Here is a 20,924-nt window from a genome sequence, read left to right as displayed (position 1 = left end):
GAGAGACAGAGCATGAACGGGGGAGGGGCAGAGAGAGAGGGAGACACAGAATCGGAAACAGGCTCCAGGCTCTGAGCCATCAGCCCAGAGCCTGACGTGGGGCTCGAACTCACGGACCGCGAGATCGTGACCTGGCTGAAGTCGGACGCTTAACCGACTGCGCCACCCAGGCGCCCCAGCAATCTGTGTTTTAGCAAGCCCTCCCAAGTGATTCTGTTGCTGGTTGAAGTTTGAGAACTACTGTTTCAGTGCAATTAAGAAGGGAATATGGAGGGTTAAAAAATCTGGCAACGAATAAAATCCTTGTTCCTGTCAACACCTTCCATGTCATGAGGATACATGAGAAGTTGAGACAAATTATTTGAGAAAATATGGTAAGACTGGCAGTAAACTGTAATTTTATTTTATTTTATTTTATTTATTTATTTTTTCAACGTTTTTTATTTATTTTTGGGACAGAGAGAGACAGAGCATGAACGGGGGGGGGGGGGGGGCAGAGAGAGAGGGAGACACAGAATCGGAAACAGGCTCCAGGCTCCGAGCCGTCAGCCCAGAGCCTGACGCGGGGCTCGAACTCACGGACCGCGAGATCGTGACCTGGCTGAAGTCGGACGCTTAACCGACTGCGCCACCCAGGCGCCCCAATAAACTGTAATTTTAAAAATTGGTAGGCGGGGCGCGTGGGTGGCTCAGTCAGTTAAGTGTCCAACTTCAGCTCAGGTCATGATCTTGTGGTCTGTGAGTTCGAGCCCCATGTCAGGCTCTGTGCTAACAGCTCAGAGCCTGGATCCTGCTTTGGATTCTGTGTCTCTCCCTCTCTCTGCCCCTCCCCTGCTCGTGCTCTCTCTCTCTTTCTCTCTCTCTCTCAAAAATAAATAAACTTTAAAAAAATTTTTTAAAAATTGGTAGGCAAGTTAGGCACTTTGTACAGTGCCTCCTTCTTAGCAAGATTCATGCACACAGTTCATAGGGCAGAACTGTTTAACTGGATACTAATAAGTCAAAACTTTTCTGCTCCCCACCCCCAGCCCCTGAGACAACAAATCAGTTCCCATGATTGCTGTTCAGTAAAACTAGGCTGAAGTGGTTTTCCATAGCTTGCCTACTGAGAAGTGTCTTCTAACATAAAGTATGATGACTATGGTTAATAATACTGTATTGTATAGTAAAGAAATTTGAAAAGAAATTTACAAAGAAAGTGGATCTTCAGCATTCTCACTGAAAAAAAGAAGGCAAAGAAAAGGTGATCGAGAGTAGAAACAAACAAAAAAAGAAGTGCCTTTCACATCCATGTGGGTTATGTACAAAGTGGGGCCTTTGCCCTTTCGTGGCTTAGCAAAATGATTTACTGGCATTATAAGTCAAGTTGATTATTTCATCTAAAATATTTCCATTACCTGAAATAAACTGAAAGACCCAAACTAGACGTTCTCTCTCCCTTTTTCACTTTGGGAGTGGTGGTGAGTTGCTGGCAAGATACTCAGGTAGTTAAAAAAAAGATTTTGAATATTTCTAGTCATTCCTTTCAATGGAACAAAGTTAAATTTTTTTAACGTTTATTTATTTTTGAGACAGAGAGAGACAGAGCATGAACAGGGGAGGGGCAGAGAGAGAGGGAGACACAGAATCTGAAGCAGGCTCCAGGCTCTGAGCCATCAGCCCAGAGCCCGATGCGGGGCTCGAACTCACGGACCGTGAGATCATGACCTGAGCAGAAGTCAGACGCTCAACCGATTGAGCCACCCAGGTGCTCCACAAGTTAATTTTTAAGAGAAATATGTTGGCCTTTGAATATAAATATTTTCAAGCCATTTTCATAAATTGCTGCAGCAAGATTCTCAAACATTAACTCCTGCAGTCAGGTACTCTCGCTGGTGTCCCTGTCTCTTGTATAGCTCTAAACTTCCCCTTTGGAGATTCAGCCTTGTCATTGTCCCTCCCTGTCTGGTGGCTGACACACCACATGACAAGCTCTCTGCTGCAAATTTGCACCCTAAATCCCAGAAAGACATGAAACTTAATAACTGTCACATTCTTTAAGCTCAAGGTATGCCTTCTCACAACACAGTGTATAGGCAGTCTACACTTGTCTCGGAATATATTAGAAGCAGCCATTTAAGATCCAGATTTCTGATGAACTCAAAACAAGAGATGGAACTCCAGAGTGTGCTATATTAAGAGAAAATCCGTCTGAAAGAAAAGAAAAGGAATTGGCTTTCCTTCCTCATTTGCTGGCCTCTGAGGACAAAAATATATCATACTTCTCCTTTCTCTTTAAAAAGACAGAAACTTCTTATTCTTTAGGATTATAATGAAAACAATGCTTTTTCGACTAAGGAATCAGTGAGATGCCCACTTCTTTTAATCTTCCAGTGACCATACTGTATCCTAGGGAGATGAAGTCACTCTTCAGGTAATTTAAATAAAAAACAAACAAACAACACACTGACTACTAGTGTCTTGTAATCTAGGAAAATATATCTGCTGGTGAGCTCTAGTCACACAATGAGCCCTTTTTTATAGATATAAAAATTATGGGTCCACTTTCAAATTTTATCTTCCCATTAAACTGACGACCTTTAGCTACTGCCTCCTTTATGCGCTCCAGGATCTTACTTTTCATAGCATCTGGTGATCTTTACAATTTCCATTCTGACTTGTATTTGTTTTAATATTAGTTTTATTGGACTGATATAGACAACAAATCATTTTTTTTTAATGTTTATTTTTATTTTGGAGAGAGGGAGAGACAGAGCACGAGCAGGGGAGGGGCAGAGACCGAGGGAGACACAGAACCCAAAGCAGGCTCCAGGCTCTGGGCTGTCAGCACAAAGCCTGACATGGGGCTCAAACCCACAAATCGCGAGATCATGACCCGAGTGGAAGTCGGATGCTTAACCAACTGAGCCACCCAGGCACCCCTACAATTAATCACTTTAAATTTCATCTGAATCTCTTTCTGAGAAGTTTATGTGCTGTGTCCATATGGACAGCATCATCTACAGAATGATGGAGGCGCATTCAAATCAAAGGGATTTCTCAGGTTTTTACCATTACTGGAGTTGTGGTGTGAGATAGTGAATAGAAGGTTTGAGATTCACACAGAATTGTAGGTGGGAAGTAACCAAAAGAAGCTTTGGGATATGGATAGAAGTGGGTGCAAGCCCAAATCCATCACTTAACTACTTAACTAGATGAGCTACTTTGGCTCATTTTAATCTGATTATAGTTTTCTCATCTATAAAATTAATATCATAATAATTATAAGAATAGATAGCAGTTATGAACTGCTATATGCTTTATACCCTGTGTGGCACTTTTCCTACTTTATCTAAAATCCACGAGATAGTCCTTTGGGATTGAAATAATTCCTTTCTTAAAGGAACTTGAGGCTAAGAGAGGCCAAGCAATACTAGTAAGTAGTATATCCTATTGTGTACTCTAAGGACAACAGCCTTCCTGTTACAGTAATACTGGTTTCTGGAAGTTTGAGTACAGATCACATGAGATGCTGAATATGAAAGCATTTCTTAGACGGTGTACACACTAGTCCACCAAAGCTCAGGTGTTTTCTCTATGGAACGTGCTATTCTATAAAAATATATTTATACACTGGCAATTTTTAAAAATATTTTTTAAAGTTTCTTTATTTTTGAGAGACAGAGGGAGACAGTGCTAGTGGGGGAGGGGCAGAGACAGAGGGAGACACAGAATCCAAAGCAGGCTCCAGGCTCTGAGCTGTCAGTACAGAGCCTGATGTGGGCCTTGAACTCACAAACTGCGAAATCATGATCTGGTCCGAAGTCAGATGCTTAATTGAGACGCCCCGATATACACTGGCAATTTTAAGTGTGACATGCTTCCTTGTAAATTCCTAAACAACTATAAAGTGATACTCACCAGCATAAGGGTTAGTCTTGGGCTAATTTGTAGTTTGCTTTGTGTACCATCCTCCATTCCCTAGCAGCATGCTTTTTTAAAAGACCCCCAAATTTAAAATTTTATGAATACATACAATTCCTTGCCCATTGTCCCTGATGTGAGGTTGGCGACTTAGGGTCGACAAATGTATAATTTTAAAATAAAGTATGTTTTAAAAAAAATCTATCATCAATTACCGTCATCATTAGATAAAAAGAAGGGATATTTTTGCTCCAGTAAAGGAAGAATGTAATCTCAGAACAAAGTGCAGTCCTTTAAATCAAACACACATCGTGTCGGGAGAAACTCTTGACATTGTCTTTGATCTTTTTATTTTGCTGCCAGACAGTGAAACTCCACCATGGATCAGCATGGGCCATCAGGCCGTATTTGAAGACCATCATTTTAAAGGCTACTTAGGACATGGAAAAATTATGGACGGGTAGCAAACAAACCTGGGTGAGAATGCATGCTCTGTTTTTAGTAGTTGCGAATGGCAATCCAAACCACGTGCTCCAAAGTTAGGCGGTTTAGGCCTAAATCCTGCCTCTGCTTTGAGATATATCACCTTTAAGTCCCTAAGCCTCACCGGTCTCCGTAGGTAAAATGGGTATAATAAGAATGCCTGTGATTATTATGAAAAATAAATGGGATTATTTGTCCATGACTCAACCTAATTAGCCCTCAAAAATGTAAGTTTTAAAAGTAACTTACTGTTCACATATTATTAACTATTATAATTATTTTATTCTTATTTCTTATTATTAATTTATTTGGCTTCTTTGATTTTCAGTTTTCCCATCTGCAAAATGGAGATAAAAATAACTAGCTTGCAGGGTGATTGTGGAGCCTAAATGAGATGATGCATGTTTGTGCACAGATTGGCATATACCAGAAGCCCAATAAGTGGTGGTCCCTGCTATTTCTTGTAACATTTCCCCTCTTTGCTCTCTTAGTGCATTCACAGTTGTCAAACTGCCTTTGGCTCCTCCCAGCCCCTCTTTGGTGCCCTATTTGGAACTCTGTCCCAGGCTCCACCCAATCCCTCTCTCATGCTACCTGTCCCATTCATTTGTCCCTCAAAGTCCTGAGTGCATCTGAAGGTAATTTCAGCAACATATCACCTTGGGAAAGTTTTTAAACAAATACATTGAGAAATCCTAAAAGCAAATCACATGCATGATTATCACTTAAAAATTCAGTGATGTCTATTTTGGAGCTCTGCGTAAAGTATTATGAAGAGTAGGGGCTCCGGGGTGGTTCAGTCGCTCAGTTGGTTAAGCGTCTGATTCTTGATTTTGGTTCAGGTCATGATCTAAACGGTTCGTGAGTTCGAGCTCCGCATCGGGCTCTCTGCTGTCATTACAGAGCCTGTTTCAGACCCCCCTCTCCCTGCCATACCTCCCCACTGCTCGTGCTTTCTCTCTCTCTCACTCTCTCAAAATAAATAAACATAAAAAATATTTTTAAGTAACTATTATGAAGAGGAAAGAAAACAAAATGAAGGTTTTACAACAAAAATCTCTAGTTTGGATACAATGAGTAATGGTAAGACCAGAGAAGCTTTCTTTCTTTCTTACCTAAGTCTTTTTTTAGGTGTCCATCAGCCTGGACAACTCAGGGAGTCACCCAAGGTGCTGTATATCTCTCATACATTGCCCTATTGCCTACATCTCCCTACCTAATGCCCACTAGTCACCCTGGTGGTTATGTCTGTATCCTGACCTTTCTTTTTTAAATACAGGGTCTGAGATTCTGGACAGTGACAGATTCAAAAGGAGAAATTAACTCAACCTATATTGCTATAATCTTGGTTCCTCAATGAAGAGTATCTTATTTCCTAGCACATATCTCTCTATTCAATAGAGGTATATATTCAATATAAAATTGTTTAATGCAGCATGGGATGGAACCGATATACCTGTGTGACACTGGAGAAGTTTTGTCTCCTTTATTTCTTCATTTATATGATGCAGGAGTTGTATTATAACCTCTAAGATCTGCTCTAATCATCTATAAAAACGTGTGTACTAAAGGAGTAGCGAATGGTACAAGGTTGTTTGAGAAGATTACATACAAGTGACTGAGAAGAGGAAACGTGACAGGGAGGTGCTATATTCTTTTGAAACTTCCTCAAATGCACAAGTAAATTATGGATTAACATAAATTAACATGAGTAGAACTTAAATATCCGAATGAAGGCTAGGAATGTAAAGCTGATGGTGAGAGAGAACTTTTATTGCAAACCTTGGTGTATTAAAACTAGATGTTTTCTCCTGAATCTTTCAGGTGGGACCTTTTAACAAATACGAAGAAAAGCTCAGGTGTATTATTCTCATTATGCTAAGAGATAGCGTGGGGCTGGGGGTTAGGGGGTAGGAGCTTAGAAAAATTCATGCCTTAAATCAAGAGAGAAGTAGCAAAGAAAGTAGGCTCTGTTTCATCTTTCGAGGTTCAACAGGTTATCATCAGTCAGTCTGCTCTGAATCATAACCTTTCTCAGTGTGTCAACTTTGGCTTTCTGGAAGGGAAAATTTTAGGCAGGGTCTAAATGAATTCTATAATGCAATGTTTATGAACCTTTGGGCTTCTGCTAAATTGATTTTACTAATTTACTTGTTTGAAGGTTACCTAAACTGAACAGAATGGTGGCCTGTCCTTTTCTGTTAGAGAAACTGATCAATTTTCAAAAGCATTCAAGATGTGTTTCTGTGTTAAAGTCCAAGGGCTTCCCCCCCCCCACCCCGCCCCATCCTAAGAGGGTATTTTGCATTACTGAGGACAATATAAATATTATTCTGTAATATTTTGAGATTATAGAGGGCAAAGAAGATCCTGAAGTGTTTTTTTTTTTTTTTTCTTGAGTGCTTAGAATATAGAGTCACAGGGGTGCCTGGCTGGCTCAGTCAGTAGAGCATGCAACTCTTGATCTCGGGGTCATGAATTTTAAGCCCCATGTTGGGCGTAGAGCTTTCTTTAAAGGAAATGCATAAATAAAAATTTTTAAAAAAGAATATAGCATCACATCAAATTGACACAAGAAATGCTAAGAGATTTTCTTTTCCCATTAGATTGAAGTAAAACGAATAAAAGTATCTCCTTGTGCTATATACACATTTTTTTCTTTTATTCTTTTTCTCCATGAATTTGATTACACTTTTCTACAACTTTGGAGGATAAAAGCTTCTCACTTTGTGATGCATTCATTTCCTGGCCTCTGAAATGATAACTTACTGCTGGAAAAACGACTTGATTCACAGGGAAATTGGATAATCTAATGCAAAGCAGTTAGGTTCTAGATCAATATTCTGTGAAATATCCCTGACACACATGTTTTCCAATGCTTTCTTTCATTATTCTTAAAATGAGCTGTAACAGTAGAGGGGGGGAAGCTTTAGAGTAAAACGCATTACACAATACACTGCATGAAAAATTTCACAGCAGTAAATAAGAGAACTATAATTTAGAAAATAAAATAACCCCAGATATGGTAAATAAATTAAAAGGGATCAGAGATGGTAAATAGAAATCCCTTGTGAGCAGCTGAGCATCCTGAACACGGAAGCGCACACAGATTTTCCCTCGGGTATCTGATCAGATCTCCCCCGCTGCACAAGTACTCAGAGTGCTGACATAGTCACCGCGTAGGGAAATGAGACCGCTTAGAGCACATGGAAAAGACTTGGCATGCTCCAAAATAGATCTTGGAAAGTTTATCATCTCCAAGTGAGTGAATAGGAAACTTGACCATTTTTAGACTAATTAAAATTCAATGTATTTGTACTTGCCATTTTTAGACCACTTTTTCCCCCCACATCATTAAGACCATATATATCATGGGTTTCTGACTAATTTCCATGGAAGTAATCAAAATATAGTTTTGAAATTCTACTTAAAACCATGTTTTGTTAAGAGTTGTGTTTTGCATTTTTGCAGCAGAAATTGCACCTTTAAAAGAATAAAAACAGATTAACTTTTTGAATTTGACTCTGCTTTTCATGAATGAGGTGTCAACTTGGCAAAGTACAATTTCCTCTTCTTGTAAACCACAGGGCAGAGTGGAATACTATTAGCATGGGTACATCTCATGACAGCTATAGAGATTAATATTTAGAACAAATTAGGAAAACCACTATTTAATTCTTTTAATTTTCCAAGAAAAAGAAATCTGTGGATCTGCTGCTGAAAGACATGCAAAAATGCAAAATTTAAAGACATTTTACGTCATAATAACAAATTTTGGCTGTGAAGCTTTTAACGTAAATTTACAACAAATACATTTCCCTTTTAGCATTTACTTACTCTCAGGAGCCAGACCTCCTTGGTTTCCTTTCCAAATCTGTCGTGGATTAAGCTGCGTCTTCTCCCATAGGTTACTTACCTCTCTGTGCTTTAGTTTCTTCATTGTGTAAAGAGAATAATTATAGTACCTACCTGAGAGGGTTGCTGTGAAGATTAAATATATTAATATCTATTATTATCACTGGCTCAAAGTAAGTTCTATGTAAGTGTTACTATTATTATTACTACCATTATCACCATTATTAAAATATTTCAATAAATCTATTTTTTATCTAAGTATCCTTGAAAGTTGTTAAAACATACTTTTCTTAAAAACAGGAAATTACACTGCTGGGATTCTGAGACTGATCAAAATTTCACATTGGGCTCTGTTTAGAGTATGGTCTGGTCAATTCCAACACCAAAACTTAATTTCTAAGAGTTTCCCATGTACAAGTTGTTTATATTGATGGAGTGTTCTTACTCTAGCTAGTTTTGCATACTGTAACTTGAAATACTTATTTAAAAAAACCTCATTTGAGCCACATAATTTGTGAAAAGTTCTTACTTAGAAATACTTATTTTGATATACGGGCAATAAGGCAGACAGGTGAAAAATGTAGTTGGTTCAAACTGCAGATTCAAAAGAGGCTAAGAACTATAGATATAGTTATGATAACTTATAAAAGTGATTCGATTCTTAAAAGCCCTGTATCCTCCAAGGGTGATATAGATTAAAATTAGCTTTTACAAGAGTGGGTATGGTTTTACCTTAGCAGGTGTTAGCCCCCTTTAAACTCATGAATATGACACCAGGTGGTCAATCCTACTATGAAAAGTTACATCTAAGGGGAGATTTGAATCTTATCAAAAAGGCACACCTGCCCCCAAGTCACACTTGTGTTAGTACTTAAAATTCCTGCCATTATCTCCACTTTCTTTCAAAAAGGCAGATTTTCCAAAGATTTTCAGCCAGATATCAAGAGGCGGTGTACCATAAAAGGGCCTTATAGTCACATAAATTGAGAAATGCTGTGGATGGGACAAGATTAAGCGGATGTATTCCTTCAATTTGTTACATAGATATTTATTTAGCGCGCTGGGAATTAAAAGTGTCAACAAGACAGACCTTGTGGAATTTATATTCTAATGCAGGTGATAGAAAACTAAAAGAAACAGACACAAAAATAAAATGCTTACAAACTGTATTGACTATTATGAAGGAAATAAGCAAAGAGCTGAGATAAGAGATTAGTAGGACAACACATACTTTAGAAAGTGCAGGGACTATGGCGGGACTCTTCAGGGAGTGAGCGTTGTTATGCTAAGGCCTGAAGTAAGAGAAGCAGCCAGCCATGTGCCAATGGGTGAAAAGAACATCCCGGACAGAGGGAAGGGCGCGTGCGAGGGCATGAGGGGGAAAGGGTGTAGTGCCTTCCAGTGAATGGATCAAGATCAGCGTGGTGGAGTGAGTGGTCCCAGTAGATGAGGCTGGGCTCATAGGCTGTGGCTGCCAAGTCACACACAGGAACTGGAGGCCAAGGTGATGAGTGTGAGCATGGGTTCAGGTGTCCCCGGAAGCTGTTACGGACAGAGGAGAAACGGAATCTGGGTTACATTTGAGGAGCTCATTTTGGGTGCTGAGCAGAGAATGTGTCAGGAGAGGCCCGAGGGCTAGTGAGCAGGCCACATAGGAGGCTGTTGGGGTGGCCCCGACAAGAGCTGACGGTGTGGGGGCTACCTTACAGGCAGTGGATATGCAACGAAGCCCACTTCTCACAGTTTTCAACAAGCTGATGTGTGGCGTAAAGTTTCAAGTTTGGGAATAAAGATCCAAACTGATCTGATTGGAGAACACACAACAGGAAATGCCAGGTTTAAGAATTAGCTCCTAAATCGTTGATAATAGACTTTTTTTTTTTTTTTCCTGAAGGGAATAAAGGTTTATTCCACTACAATATTACCTGCAGGGAGCAGTGTTTATAGGAAGAGGGTAAGAGGAAAGCAATCTATTTTGGCAAGCAAAAAAGGAGCTGAGAGGGAGATTGTGGAAAGATTTAAGCAATGGGGATTTTTGTTAGGAAAGCGGGCTTCTGCAATAAATGGGAATACTATGAGTGGAGGTGCTTGGGGAGCTAAGAGAAGAAAAGGGACATGAGAGACAGCATCTTATGCAGTGTAGTTCAGGGCCACTGTTACTTATGTGTTCAACTGGCCTCGTGGTTATCTAATATAAGGACATTCATGCAATTTTTTTTTTTTTTTTTTTTTTTTGCAAATGTTCACAACTCCCTGCAATTCTGCAGACTCTTCAAAAAGAGCACTGGACTTAGAGTCTGAAGACTGGAGTTCTCAAGGCAGCACTGTCACCTACTGATGGGGAAATATGCCATTGCATATTCCTCTTTAATGAAAGCATTGGACCTCTTATTAATAATAAGGATACAATATTAGTTACCAAGAAAATGTATGACATTACCTCAAATACTAGGAATGCCTCTTTAACAAATTAAAATGCAGTTCGATGAGGCTCTAACTTGCAGTTTTGATATTTGCTGATTCCAAGTTGCTACTCCTCAAATTTGCCCAGAGTCTTAATATTTTAGTAGCTAAGAAATGCCAAGTTTCTCACTGAACTTCTATTTCTAAAATAACGTATCTAATTTGCAAGAATATACGTTTTCCTCACTGGATGCAATAAAATTATTTTCATTCTGAATGGGAAGAAAAGCACCCCAGTAAATTCTTGCTTTTCCTTGAATTGGCCCTCGAGCAACAATGATCGCTCACCACTTTGCTGGGATTTTTTGCCTTAATGCCATCTTTGCAGTCTATATGACGTTAGGAATGAAAAAGTGTTCTAATATTGTCCTGACCTTTTAGCCCTGTAGTAGGCCCAGGGAAGGAGGTGCTAAAGCAATTTGCATTATTGTGTTCTTTGTGTCATGAATTTCTTTGAATCTTGGGCTAAAGAGATCCCATCTCAATGTCTGTAAACATGGACGTTTTCCACAATACCCCCTTCATGCCTGCAAGAATTCTGTCGGACTTAAGGTTGGAAACAAATAATTATGCTGAAGTTTGGGTTAATTCATGTATGAGTCATGTCCATCTGAAATTCAAACTTGGCAATGGTGCCATTTGCCTTTCCCTTTGCCCTTATTGTCCTGGTTGACTTTGTGAGCCCCCCGCTCGAGAGGCAACTTCCTCAAACAGCAGAACTTTCCTTTAAAAATTTTTATTATCAAGGAGATTTTTTTTTTCCTTAGGATAGTTCTGGGATAAGTGCCATTCCTTTTGGGCTCCAGAAGAGGATAAATATAGCTATCATATTTGGCTGACACCAAATTCATCTATGTTTGTAATAAATTAACAGCTACTTCATAGAAATAGGTTTGGGTCAGACAAGAAAGCCTAAAATCCTAGAACTATATCACATTTCACATTTTCATCGCAGTGCAGGGGGTTCCTGCTTATGTGTGTAGCTATCTAGAATGTTTCCTTTTTCACAGAGCACGAGCCTGGACTATTGCGGGGTATTCCAAAAGGCTGGGTCTTGGTTGTCAGGATGATAGCCACAGACCCGGCAGCCCCACTGGGCTGGAAAGCTGAGCATAAAGCCTCCAGAGATACTGACTTAAAAGTCCATGTTGACAAGGGCTCCTATTTCTGTTATTGAAGGTTCTGATCATTCAAGACAATTAATATAGACAAATTATAATTAAAAAAAAAAAGATGTCCAAATCACCATCAAAATGTCATTTGACTGCAGTAGGGCAGCATAATTTTTTGGCATTAGGTGATCTTAGGTTTGAGTTCTAGCCCTGATGCTTTGGAGATGCATGAACCTTGGTGAGTCACGTAAGCTTTCTGAGTCTGTCTTCGTGAAATGGGCTTAATAATATCCCATATGATTGTCATGATAATGACTGAGCATTGCTGTATGCAGCACACAGTCAGGGTTCAACGAGTTGTAGTAGGCTGTTTTTGTTTTTTTTTTTTTAATTTTTTCAACGTTTTTTATTTATTTTTGGGACAGAGAGAGACAGAGCATGAACGGGGGAGGGGCAGAGAGAGAGGGAGACACAGAATCGGAAACAGGCTCCAGGCTCCGAGCCATCAGCCCAGAGCCTGACGCGGGGCTCGAACTCACGGACCGCGAGATCGTGACCTGGCTGAAGTCGGACGCTTAACCGACTGCGCCACCCAGGCGCCCCTAGTAGGCTGTTTTTGATGTTACTTTAGTTATATTCCTAAATTCCTAGAGATACTAACTTGGGGACAATCAGTTATTCAAATAATTTAAGATTAATTGTTTCCAGGGCTTTGATCCACACTGGGAATATGAGAAGGGAAGTCCCATTTTTCGCCCCTGCCTACAGAGGTATAAATATCACCTAAGTAGCTTCAGCCTGGTGCAAGAGGCACGGGAGATGTAGAGGTATATGCTTTGTGATTAAGAAAGTGTAAGGGGGCCAGTGGAAAACAATTCTGCATGCTTAGAATGAATGCTATGTTCTGAATAAGTAAGCTATTTTTTTAAAAATGTTTTTTATTTATTTCTGAGAGAGAGAGAGAGCAGGGAAGGGGCAGAGAGAGAGGGAGATGGAGGATCTGAAGCAGGTTCTGCACTGACAGTAGACAGCATGATGCAGGGCATGAGATCATGCCTGAACCAAAACCGAGAGTCGGGCCCTTAACCAACTGAGCCATCCAGGCCCCCCTGAATATGTAAGCTATGTATTAAATGCTCACTAAAGAAAATAGAGTTGGCTCTTCAAGTCAACACCGATTCAAGCTGGAAATAACAGTACCGGTGTAAGAAATGTGGGATGGATTACTGATTTGCAGCATACCAGAGAGAAGGGACTGAAATCTCTGGGGTATCAGCTAGTTGATACCTTAAAAGAGGAAAAATTTAAGGCTTAATGTGACAAAAATAATTTCAGGGAAAAAAAGCACCATATCTATGGCAACATTTAGGTTAGTTTAACTCATTTCACTAAGAGAAGAGAAAGTCTCCTCTGTGTGCTGTGGAATACAGGATAAACGGATGACTCTGTCCTTCTTAATCGAGTAAGAAAATAAGAAAAATTAACAGATCTCTACAACAGAAAAGGGAGATAAAGTGCGAGAAGACAAGTATAAAGTGGTATAACCTGTGCCTCAAAAGTGGTATTTTTCCCTGAAAGATTCACCCATGAAACTTCTGAGTCTCCATTCTGAGAAATATTGGATACCGAAATAATTGGGTTTTCTAGATTGTAGTCCCAGAGGGTAGGGGTTAATGAAACCCATCTTTACCCCCACCCAATACACTGTTATAATAAAGAGTTTATTTCAATGAATGAGAGACAAAAGGGAAGAATACTTTATACACACACACATACATAGGGGCATGCATGGTACTTCCTAGAAGCTCTAAGGAAAGAGATATCAAGGTGTAATATTACATCTTGCCTTGGTGGTGGGGGGTGGGGGGAGAGGGTTGGCCATCCAGGTAAGGCTAAAAGAAGGAAGCAGCATTTAAGTTAAACTCTAGGGGACGGTAAAATTTCAAAGAAGGGAAATAAAGCAAGGAGTTCACGTCAAACTAATTGAAATTATTGTGGACCCTCAGTGTCTCAATTTCCTTGCTTCTCCTTTATTCCTCAACCCACTATTGAAATTGCTCTTAATTAAATCCAACTGTGATCTCTCACTTCTTACCCACTTGATTTACTTGTGGTGTCCCCTTTTTTTCTCCCCAGCTTCCACAAAATCACTTTCTCTTGTGTTTCTTCCTTTCATCTAGCCTTTTATCTCTATCTTTTTTTTGCAAACTCTTGTCCCCTAAAACAAACAAACAAACAAACAAAAAAACCAAAACCTGGTTCTCAGGATTCTGTCTTAGATGTTTTTCTTTTCTTCAAAATTTTCTGTCTTTTTTTTCCTTCTTCTCTCTTTTCAGTTTTTACTTCTCCAAAGGAGAAATCGTCCCTTCTTATACTATCAGCTGAAATAGATACACTTACATCTTCCTAATCCATATCTCTAATACAGAAGTCTTTCTCAAGTCACAAATTTCTGTATCTACTTCTACTGGACATCATCACATGGGTAAGTCAAATGCATCACGTTCCAAATTAAATTCTTTATCTTCTGTCCCTAAAATATTCCTTGTCCAGACCACATGAAAGACATCCATCTCTCCTATTATCTGTGAAAGACACCTAGAATTGATCATACTATCAGCTCTCTCCCTCATTCATCTCACTTCCAATTTCTACCATTTGCCCATTTCCACCAAAGCTATCCCTACAATAATCTCCTGACTGTTTTCTCTTCTTTTCTATCTCCCACAAGGTGACCCTAACTATTTCTCCCCTCTGTTACTGCAATAAGCCTCCAGGTTTCCAGTTAATTTATATCCATTGCTCCTTCGACCTAATATCTCTCCTATCTTCTGGCTGCTGTGATCTACCAGAACCACAGATCTGATTATTTCAGTCCCCTACTTTAACTCCTTCGAGAAACCCCATTGTCTTCATGATAAAATGCAAATCCTTTAATGAGACAGGCACACAAGCCACTTGATGATCCCTGCTCTGCTGACCTCCCCAGCACCAACCCAAATACCCATGGCTTCCTGAAATCACCATGTTGTTGTAAACCTCCAGGGCTTTTTAGAGTCTTGTGTCCTGCCTGTAGCACACTCGGTCTCTTCCCCTCCTTATTCGGCTTCTTCTGTCTTGTCATATCAATGCCGGATGATGTCCCCTTTAGGGTCACCTCCCTCAGAAAGCTTTTCTGATGCTCCGCTCGGTTCTGTTCCTGCTTCCACAACATTCATAGCATTTCTTTATTGGAGTACTTACCACACGATAGTGTAACTATCTGTTGATCTATCTGTGTCCTGCAGTTCCCAGGAAGCCCGGAGCTGTAACCTGTCACAAAATCCCCCAACTAGGACATAATAGGCATTTAGTAAATATGTACTGAGTTTAAAAATATGAGCAAAGCTTTAAGGATGGAAATTTGTTGAATGCGTTACAGGAGAATGACTAAGACATTTTGCAGGATGGAGGAAGGTAAGATTTGAAATGCCGGATTCTGAACTATGTAAGACAAGTAAAAGGCAGGGATGAAGACCAGGGCTATGGAAAGAAACAAAATGCAAAGCAATGCAGCTTCACCACTGAACCACTGATGTAAAGCCCCCCCCCCGCCCCCACTACAAACCTCGATTTTGAGGCAACAGAATATACACTGAGATTGAGAGGCGAGGGCACAAGGGTTGAAAGTGAAGGATGGACTCCAAACCTGGAGTCAATTTTTGCAGCGTCATTATGGCTTCAGAACTGGAATTAGGGAATTGTTGTGGTTTCCAACTTGACTTGAATAGGAAAGATAAAATGGGATTATATCATGAAACATCTTAAATGCCTGGCTGAAGAGAGGGTTCTAAGTCTTATGGTCCCTCAGCAATTGCCGAATAATTCTGAACAGAAGGTGACAAAATGGGAGCTTAGAAAATAAGTCTGACCCTATTATATAACACTGAATGCATCAAGGAGGCTGAATGTAACTGAATATTAGGAGAATATTTAATTATTTTGTTAAAAATAATAAATGCTCAAAATAAAGGGGCGGCAGTGAAAGTAGAAGGAAGAAAAATGCAACATCCATAGGAAAAACTGGGGGTAGCCTTGAGACTTGACAGGAGAGAAGAAGACATACATTTGCAACAGACATTTCAATGAGATAGAATGGTTAAATATTGATTACAGAAACAGAAAATATTTCACCGAGCTAGGTACTTTATTTCTTTGAGAAATATCTCCTTAGGTTTAGAGTGCTGTGTTCTTCTTTTACAAAGAATACCAATTTATATACTATTTTTAATAAAGGGGGACTTTTCATTTGAATGAGGGCAGAATCTTAGACCCGTGAGGTATTCACAGGTACCCTGGAGGTATCGTGTAAAGTGACACAGGGCAGTGGCATAGAGCCACAGGCATAGTGGAAGAAGCATAGCCAGTTCTGATGACATATACATATTCTTGCCAAGCCAGCCTGGTGTTAGAGACCTTTAACTCTACTCTTTGATCAACTCTTCCTCCCCTAAAATTATTATTCTTAAAACAAAACAAACTACATTCCAATCAGATAACACTCTTTTCAGAATACCAATCCAAAAAAATAGCATTTAGAAGTATTGAGGAATATATTCTGATGACATTTTCTACCAATTCTTTGTCTCTAACTTATTCACGTCTAACATAAAATTCTAGAGACCCCAAACATTTCCATATGACCAGTTTTCTAAACTCATAAAGTAAAGAACATACGTTAATACTGGCTCCTGTGTTTTGATAGAATTGAAAACAATTGTGACAACATAACCTATTATCAATTGATTTTAACCTTATTATATGGAGCTCTGGAAGATCATATTAACATTGAAAAGCACAAAGTTGTCACATAAAATAATGCTTTTGATTATAATTAAACGGGAAGAAACTCTCATACCAGAATGAAATGATTACTTATGTATTGGTCATTCTTTATTGGACACAAAATCCTTGAGGATAGGGATATGACGTATTTGTTTATGTATCTTCAGGTTTAATGCAATGCTTGGCATATAACAAACAATCAAAAATATTTTTTAATGAATGACATTTAAAAAAGTATAACACTTACATAGAACCTACTGTGCACCAGGCACCTACCCACCGTGACTTACAAATATTAATTTGTTTAATTGTCATTAGAGAAATCTTTTACAAAGGAAATTAAGGCATGGGGAGGTTAGATTACTTGCCTGGAATCCTACAGCTTCTTAGAAAATGATGGAGCCAGGCATAAAACACAAGCATAGCCATTCTAGAATCTGTGCTCTTAACCAATATTGCTTTTTAAAAAAACTGCTGCCTTTAATTTTTAAGAAATGTTTGTAAATATATCTTTTATTACATTTTGAACTGAGAATAAGAAGACCTTGGTTTGTGTTAAATTTACATGGTTTGTGGCTTTGAGCAAGTTCATTAACCTAATGGGTCCTTAATTTCCTCATATGCAAAATCCAAATAATAGCTGGTACCTCACAAAGCTCTTGTGAGCCTTAAATAAAGTAATTTATGTGAAAATGCTAGAACATAGTTGGCACCTGGGATATGTTAGTTGGTGTGCCAAAGACAATGGTACTATTTTCCTCCTTCTCTCCTTTCAAAGGGTACATATTTGCACATGACACATCATTCAGGTCTTTAAAAAAATGAAAACAAATTCTATGTTTCTTAAAGCATTATTTCCAATATCTTTCCAAGCTAGAGCTAATTTACGAAAGCATTTTCTGGATGGTCAGGTAAGCTTCAAACTCAATAGCTTGTTTTCTGGAGAAAAAAACATGTTTTTCCCGGAAGCTATTATGGTTTAAACATCTACCATCAGGGAAAACAACCTCTTTTTCTTCTAATTGGGAAATCAAATTAGATATAGTTTTTAAAGAAAAAAAGATTCAACCGACAGTAGAACATACGGCATTTATTTTCACCAAGAACCTCCAAAATTAACGGGCTCTACCAAATTTGACAGGAACCATCTCAAACAGTGGTTCCCAGTCAGGGCTTCACATTAAATCACATAAAAAAAAAGTGGACCCTTCCTCAGATATTCTGATTTAATTGGTTTGGGGAAGGGTCTAGATAACCTTATTTTTTTGAAAGCTCTCCCATTGATTCTAATTTGCAGCCTGAGTTGAGAACACTGGTTTAGGTTATCATTGAAAATATCACGTCTCCTATTTCCATTTCATTTTTACTGCAGTAAAACACAACAGTAGATAATATCTTCATTCACGTCAACATTTAAAGAGTCTGAGAAGTTCACCAAGAACACAGTTGCCACAATACCACTATACTAAGATTTAGCTCCATTTTTTTAACTGATTGAAACAAATGTTACCTTTATACATCCATCATCATTCATTATCTGGAATTCAAATACATAACAAAATGGGAAACCAAAGCCGTATTTATATCAGGTAATTTTCTTCAACTCCAAGCATCATGAAACAATACAACTCTAAGATTATTTATGTGTTCTTGTGAATAAGTTATAATAAGGATTTCATGTTTACTCAGTGTATTGGTGTGGTCAATAAATAATCTTAGAGCATTTTACAATATGACTGAATATTATTCTTATGGCTATAGTTCCCAAAATTAACTGTAGATTAGAGGCATTGAACCAAAACAAATCCTGGCTGATGGATGTTTTCAGCTATGTTAAAATATTGAGTAGAAATGAGTGCCCACTGAGAATACTGACTTAAACTAAAGATGTTTGCAAATCTAATCACCTTAGTTCCTTTCATAATGTCAGTGTAGAGAACCAGCACTTTCTACTTTTATAAGCTGAGTTCGTTAACTGAACACATAGTAGGCTAGCAACATGCTATTACAAATTATGCTTTACAAATCCCACAACACTAAAAGCATTCCAACTCTATCTTTACTGGTAAGCCAAAGTGGCCCAAATGTATAAAATATTTGCTTTCTCTTACCATTTAAAACACAAACTTAGACACTCTGCTACTTAAAGATTATTTTCAGTAACTACATGGTCACACTTTGATTTCTTTTGAGCATTTCACTTTCCATCACCCAATAATTTCAACAAATAGCCTTGAACAGATGTCTTGGTTTAGGCTAACTAGAGCCACGAAATTGTCGGGGTCTCCCGAAGATCGGCAAATGGAACCCTGCCTCCTGGTCTCGCATACACCATATAATATTAGGTAAAGCTTTCAGGTAGAACTTTTCTTAGGCATATTTGCAAGGTAAAGCCTGAATAATGGGTTAAAAATCGAACTGGATTGTTGGAGTTTGACTTTGATTGGATTTCCTTGTACCTCAAGGAAAATGACTGCTTGGGGAAGAAGAATTCATCTGTTAGAGTTTTTCTTGATGTCTTTCACCCAGGCTTGGAAAGAGCATCATGAAAAAAGAGTACCCTTTTGGAAACTACGCACACAACATATTTTTCCTAATAGGTGTGAAGAATGGCTGCTATGCATAAATGATTGTTGGAAAATAATTCTCTGTAAAACATGACTTAACAAGCAACGCCATTCACCACTGTGCTCATTTCCAATATCCAGAACGATGACACATCACATAGATGCCGATATTATCTGTTTGTTAGTTAATAAACACCTTTTGGAAAAAATCCACAACTCTCAGCCCCGTAATTTTCATACCCAGTAAGTTGGAAAATAAAACTTTTGAGAGAAAATTGATACTAGTAACATAGTGAAAGTCACAAAAAATTCAGAGGAGCCTGCAATATGAAATCCTAAGTTGTAGCACCTTCCCAGGACAACCCTCTTTTCTCTAATCAAGGGTAAAGTGAGACGACCGAGACTAAAGCTGACCCTACATTTGAACCTCAAAGCACCACAATCAAACTGCAGTTTTGCAATCAAAAAACAAGGTACCTTGTGCCCTTCCACTGCTAACCATCCCCGGGAACATCCCAAAGCTTTAAGTCCCATTCATTCCCAGACCCTCCTTACCTGGAATAGTCTCACAGGGCTGCTGGGCACAGCTCAGTAGAAGCGAAGGGCATTCGCAGGTGGTGGCTCCAGAGACTCAGGAACTCAAGCTACAGCGCCCATCTCCTGAGCAGGAGATGTCAGCCTCAGGGTGAGGTGCACGGGGTGCGCACCTCTCCAACCCCGGAAGGTCCGCGAGCCGCGCGGCGCAGCCCACCCAGTTGTCTGGGGGGCTGGCTTTCCTAGTTTGACGAGAGAGCAAACTGCGTTAGTCCTCAGCCCTCCTCCTGCCCTCCCTCCCGATTCCCTGACACTTTACTTCTGCCTTAACTGATGGTTTAAACCTAGACCCAGCTTGTATTATGGGCTAAAAGGTAACTGCTTTTTCCCCATGCGTTGTTTCCATCTCCCCAAAGTCCAGGAGGCTCACCTTCCGGGCGCCTTCCTTCCCTCGCCCAGCTGTGAGCTGTGCGCAAACTTCTCCCGACTTAAGAGTCTTATCCTCGCCCGCGCTCCCGCCCCACCCCCGCCCGCCTCCCCCCAGGCTGCAAAGGAGGTGGCAGCGGAATTGATGAGCGCCAGCCCCCCCCCCAACCCCGCCCGCAAGCCCTCCCGCCCCCGCCAGCCCCCTCCAGTCCCTGGAGAGGGAGGGGCGAGCAGGAGAGCTCCGAGCGCCTCGGTGCCAGCCCCTCTCGCCCCGGCCCGCAAGTGGGGCTACGCCCGCGGCAGCTGCCTTGCTCCAGTCCGGGCTGGGGCTCACCCCACGAGTCCCGGAGACTAAAACGCGGCGTGAACACGGGGAGCAGGAGGGGAACTCGAGTTAGACCTTGGGTAGGGAGGAATGGGGAGGGGGGCGACAGTCTGGGTGGGAGATTCGTAGCTTGTCCCCGGAGGCAGCTTTCTGGGAGCCCTGTCCCTTCCCCGGAGATGCAAATTCCGGAGGGAGGTGAGTTTCTAAAAGGACCTACACCTAGAGACCATGCCGCCCTGGCTCCTTAAAGCAGTACTCGGGGGACAGCACCACCTGGGAGCCCGTGGAGAGAGGGTCGGTAGTGGGCGAGGTAGTGAAAGTGGGATGAGGATCGGTGGGAAAACGGTTGGCGAGGAGCTGGGGTGCTGAGAGGAGGCAAGAAAAGGAGCCGGGAGACAGGACGTGACAAGAGGAGCCACCGGGGTCCGGCAA

General features: G+C 40.2%; 1 protein-coding gene across 1 annotated transcript in view; it reads right to left on the bottom strand.

Moving 5' to 3' along the window:
* CALCR (calcitonin receptor) overlaps nucleotides 1-19,973 on the bottom strand; it is a 156,519-nt gene extending 136,546 nt beyond the window's left edge. Inside the window, exon 1 of the mRNA XM_058725081.1 lies at nucleotides 19,763-19,973. The gene's annotated coding sequence lies outside the window, so the exon portion shown is untranslated. The remainder of the gene's footprint in view (nucleotides 1-19,762) is intronic.
* Between the last annotated feature and the right edge of the window lie 951 nt (nucleotides 19,974-20,924).

This window comes from Neofelis nebulosa, chromosome 4, assembly GCF_028018385.1.
Source record: "Neofelis nebulosa isolate mNeoNeb1 chromosome 4, mNeoNeb1.pri, whole genome shotgun sequence".
Classification (NCBI taxonomy): Eukaryota; Metazoa; Chordata; class Mammalia; order Carnivora; family Felidae; genus Neofelis; species Neofelis nebulosa.
Note: the sequence above shows the minus strand (reverse complement) of the source record. Positions and strands in the feature narration are given on the sequence as shown.